Source organism: Panthera onca (genome assembly GCF_046562875.1).
Source record: "Panthera onca isolate mPanOnc1 chromosome Y unlocalized genomic scaffold, mPanOnc1 haplotype 2 h2.ChrY_unloc_3, whole genome shotgun sequence".
Classification (NCBI taxonomy): Eukaryota; Metazoa; Chordata; class Mammalia; order Carnivora; family Felidae; genus Panthera; species Panthera onca.
Window position 1 is genome coordinate 2013032 of NW_027675866.1, and position 5599 is coordinate 2018630.

Sequence of the window (5599 nt, forward strand, 5' to 3'; positions counted from 1 at the left end):
ATCCTTACTAAGTGCAAATGTACTTTTATATTTTCTTATTGGTTCTATTTAATTTTAATCCATTCTTACCTTGATCCACACCTTCATGACCTTCCAAAAAACAAGGCATCATTAGTAAGGCGTACTGATTTTGAGGGTCAATCTTTGGGAAGTACTATTCCTTCAGTTATATGTTTCACAATGTCTGACATGTAATACCCTCTTTGTTAAGTTGAATTGAATAAAGGAAACGGGCTTCCAATTCAGTCTTAAGACATACTACGAAAATTCTGAATCCTTTTATAGGGGTAGGTCCATAACTATCGAACAAAATGAAACAACAGGTACCAAGAGATACCCTTTTGATGTCTCCAACCCTATTCAGGAAGGCTAAGTTTACAAGCCCACGGAAACACAGGGGACCATTTCTGTCATGGCAAAAATGACCAACAACGGAATGTTCACGTGCAAAGACAGACAGGATTAACTATTATCAAGAGGTGTTGAAGCATGTAGAAATTGTCCACGTCTATGCCACTTATAATTAGTGCTTTTCTCCCTTGGATTATCATGTCAATGCCTAAGGCACAGTTAGAGAACATTGTTACCCAACAATGGCAGCTCTCAGGTTTCATGTTTCTGTTATACACCCCCATAGGTTGAACTGAGTCTCTGCAATAGTTAAGGCCCTGGAGAAGAATTCACCCACTTTACACCACTCACTCTCCCTGATTAAGCTGCTCTGCAGGGAAAAGGCTTACTTTTTTAATGCTTGCTTTTTTTTCCTTGGAAAAGCAGTAGACATAATTCTGAGTGCAGCATTTCTGTTTAACTGTACTCATGCCCTAAAGAGATTATAGGGATCAGTTCAGGGAGTCAACTTGAATTGATCTTCTTCATCTCTATTGCAACATTACTGGCAGATGTTCACAGTAAGATTTAATTCTGTCTGACTGAGAAAAACTGAGGAATTTGGCTTTCTGAACCAAGACCACATTATGGAATTGTCTGCACTCAGTTGCAAAAGACTGTGAATGAAGAGGAGACAGGGGCATTATATGATCCAGGATGGGAGGTTGTAGGGTTAGCTTATGGTGGTTGTAACAAAACCTTAATATTGTGTGAAGACTACAAAACCTTGAAATCCCTATAATGTGATGGTCTGGGGACTCTTACCATATAGATTGTCAAAATTCTTGTTATATGTCCGATACAGAAGCAATAGAACTCATTCACTTAATATAGATTTAATGAGCATATACTATGTGATATTTAGGGCTCTATTCTTGTGGAAGAAGTGAATAAAGTACTCCAAAGATGGTCAACGGGGCTCAAACAGACTCTGGTCTCTAGCTTAGAGACCTCTCCTCTGGATTCTCCTTCCTTTGTTTGGTGCATGTGCAAAAACCCCCACAGATATGGAAGCTGACGACTATAAATTACCCTCCCCACTGGACTCCACGCTCAGACCTTTGGTGAGCCAAACTTGAAATGCCCAGAGTCCAAGAGACCCCCAGAAACGAACCACCAGAGTCCAGAGTCAAAGTTAAGCAGTAAGGGTCATTTATTGCAGGTTCGAACCTGAACCTCTGCGCACTAATTGCCAGTGACGCTGAGAGGCCCCGAGAGAGGTTTTTACACCCCTTTCATAGACAGGTACAAACAAGTCATGGGGAAATCAGGAATTTTCCACAGTTACAGAGCTGCGATTGGTTGGTGTTTAAAGTTGGACACTTAGCAGTATGCGATTGGTTCCTGCCTTGAGGTCAGACCACAACCGGGGGTACGGGTATCACAATGATTGATCAGGAATATACGGATGTGCCAAGCAACAATGATTGATCAGGAATACACGGGCGCGCCAAGCAATTGTACAGAAGCAGAACAAGCTAGTTAGGCTTGGTTAGGTTTCAGTTTCCCGTAACTTAAGCTTTTAAGTTTCAGTTTTCTCAGGCCTCTCAAACTCTCTGACCAAACTCTGAGTGCCACTTGGTTTTTCCTCCAGTGTTCCAGCCTGGTTCCGTAACATACTATATTGCTGACTAGGAAACCCAACCGCACTGGCCCATTGTTGCCACTAGTTTGGGAGAACAGTGAGGTGGTGGCAAAGCAAAGGCTAGCAAGGGAGAAAGTGCATGCTCTGCCTGAATTTCGGCAGCCTCCTTCTCCGCTGTCTTGGGCAGGTCCTGCTCCATGGAACTGGTAAAGCCGGGGCCCCGAAGATGTCAGGCATACCCAAAAGAGTGGAAGGGGGACATGATCAATTCCCAGAGGACTTAATAGGTGTCCCAGGTAGGAAATTTTGTGGAAGGAAATGTAATAGACTCTGGTGTGCATGTGTGTGTGCGTGTGTGTGTGTGTGTGTGTGTGTGTGTGTGTGTGTGTGTGAGAGAGAGAGAGAGAGAGAGAGAGAGAGAGAGAGAGAGAGAGAGAGAATGTGCAGCTAAGCCAGGGTTGCCAGTCGATTTAGAGTTTGTGGCTTCATGGACGGGCACTCTTAAGGTCCCCAAGGTCTCTGGAGTCTAAATGGGCTCCCCTGTGTCATTGTGAAAGTATAAGGTCTAGGGCGGTATCAGATCAGATTCCCATTACAAGTCACAAAGCAGAGTCCACTATAGCCAAACCTCACCTAAACTTTCCCTCAGGAATGCGACCAGAGGAGTATGTGAATAGTCCTCTCATCTGGCGGTATACCCTAACTTTGTCTGTCTTTGTGACACCAAATATGAGAAAGAAATTAATAATGGGATGAAAACAGAGTAAGCCTACGATTTTTTGAGGTCATGATGAAAAAATGTGAACAGGGGTTTTCAGGTTACCATGGGGTGACAATGACACCCAGGAAGTTAAGGAAATTTTGTGAACTAGAATGGCCCATATTCAATGCAGGATGGCCTCCAGAAGGGACATTAGATGCTCAAATAGTGCAGCAGGTTTGGCTAATAGTCACTGGGAACCCAGGCCACCCTGATACATTTCTGTACATCAACTCCTGGCTTGAAATTGTCCCAGATTTCCTGCCTTGAAGGTGATTCATCATTAGCAAACAGAGCCAGGCAAAGGTTTTAGCCACTTTATCTGGAAGCTCACCAGGGAGTCAAAGAAGTGATCCACTGCTCCTCTAATTTTTAAAGGAGATGTGGACGAAGATATTGTCTTTCCACCTCCTTATAACTCTTCAAGCTCCTGCCTCCCTCCCTCTGAGCCTGAGACTACTCCTGCATCTGTCTCTCCAGCCACAGCCAGAGTCAGTGCACTTGCCACTGCAGTCAGTGCTGCTCATCTCCCCGCCCCTCTCAGACCCAGATAACCTACCCCCACATGGGCCAGCAGCCAGACTGCGCCCCAGACCCAGACCTAAAACTCTCCAAACGCATGTAACGGAGACAAGAGAGCCTGAAAGACAGAAAGAGGATGGACCAGTCCAGACCAGCCATTCCATGATGGGTTATCTACCTTTCTCTACAACCGACCTCCTCAAGTGGAAACACAACACTCCACCATACTCCGAAAAGAAACAAGCAATGTTTGACTTGATGGAGTCCCTCTTCCAGACCTACTCACAGACTTGGGAAGATTGTCAACAGTTACTCCATACTTTGTTTAATTAAAAATAAGAATGACAGAAACGTGACAGTACCTAGGAGATCACACATCTCCAGGAATCAATGACCCTACTGTCTGGGCTCAAGCTGCATGCGTGAAGAACGCCCAACACGGGATTTCACCACAGAAGGAGGACAGGGCCACGTCTGATGATACCTGGAAGCCCTCCTTCAGGGAGTGTGAGCTGGAGTCAACAATCCCATGAACATGACTAAAATATCATCAGTCACACAGCACCCTGGGGAGTCTCCCGGAGACTACTATGAAAGATTATGTGAAGTGTACCGTGTATACGCACCGTTTGACCCCGAGGGACCAGAGTCAACAGATGGTAAATATCTCTTTTGTGGCACAGGCTACCCAGATATCCGACGAAAGCTCCAGAAGTTGGAGGGCTTGCCAGATGAATATCACTCAGCTGTTAGAGGTCATCAGTACAGTTTTCAGGAACAGAAATTTGCAGCTGAAAGAGACGTGAAGACTAAAAAGAAGGCCATCTTTCTCACAGCAGAACTAAAGAACAGATAATGCAAAGATGGGAAAACCCCAACCAGAAAAAGGGGGGAAGCCCATAGCCCCTTAGCAAGGGACCAGTGTGCATACTGAAAAGGTAAGGGAAATTGTAAGAATGTCCGAATTGGATGGGGACCTCAAAACCCAGCCAATATCTGGAGGAACCTCGAGGTGAGAACCCTCTTGATCTGGCCGGGGTAGAATTGGACTGAGGGGTACCGGACTCTTTGTTTCTTGGCCCCCATGAACCCACGGTTGAAATGAGGTGGTGGGCTGAACAATAACTTTCATGGTTGACACTGGGGCTGAATACTCCTTTGTTACTTCCCTGGTAGAGCACTTAGGCCAAAAGACAGCAACCATACTTGGGGCTACTGGGACACAGGCAATGCAACGGCCCTTCTGTCAAGCTCAACAAGGTGCACTTGGGGGTCACAAGGTCCGGCATGAGTTCCTATACTTACGTGACTGCCCGATTCCTCTCCTGGGCCGGGATCTACTCTCCAAACTTGGGGCCCAGATACCTTTTGAACCCACTGGACACACTAGCCTCCAATGAAACCCAAGGCAGAAGGAAACCTTGGTCTTGGCGATACCCCTGCCAAGGGAAGAAGAAGGGAGACAGTTCTGTGCCCAGGCCTTACCGGGTAACCCCTAAGAATTCAGGCTTACATCAGCTCGCTATGAGCTGATGATAACCCGCCTGAAAATAGCTTGGAATTGTGTCCCAATCATTGTTGACCTGATCCCTGAAGCTCAACCTCAGACACCAAGGCAGTACCCCATTCCACTAGAGGCTAGAATGGGCATACAAGAGCACCTGACCAAGCTCAGAGAAAGAGGTATTCTAACTGAGTGCCAATCAGTTTGGAATACCTCACTCTTGCCAGGCAAGAAGTCAGGAGGACACCAACCAGTACAGGATTTGAGGGCCATTAGCAAAGTGAAGGTTTCCTTACACCCAGTCATTCCGAACCCTCAGTATTCTCTCCTCAGCCAAATTCCGTGGTCAGCCAGAAGGGTTGCGTGCTTCGCCCTAAAGGATGCTTTCTGCTGCCTCTGCCTGGCTCCACAAAGTCAATCATTGTTTGCCTTTGAATGCACTAAGCCCGTTACAGAGTGTCAGATGCAGCTGACCTGGACACTACTTTCCCAAGGTTACAACAACTCGCCCATTCTTCTGGGGGAAGCCCTAGGTTCAGATCTCGCTGACTTTCCGAAGGAAACCACAGGGTATATCCTTCTCCAATATGTAGAAGACCTCCTCCTTTCCAGTGACACTCAGAAAGACTGTATGAAAGGTACACAGGCCCTCCTACAGCTCTGATCCTACTTGGGGTACAACCCTCATGGAAAAGGGCACAGATTTGTCTGCCACAGGTCCAATACTTAGGCTCCCTCCTCACAAAAGGAAAAAGAGAACGAGGACCGGAAAGGAAGAAAGTGTGGCACCACACTGCCACAGCCCCAAACAAAACAAGGCTTGTGTGAATGTTTAGGG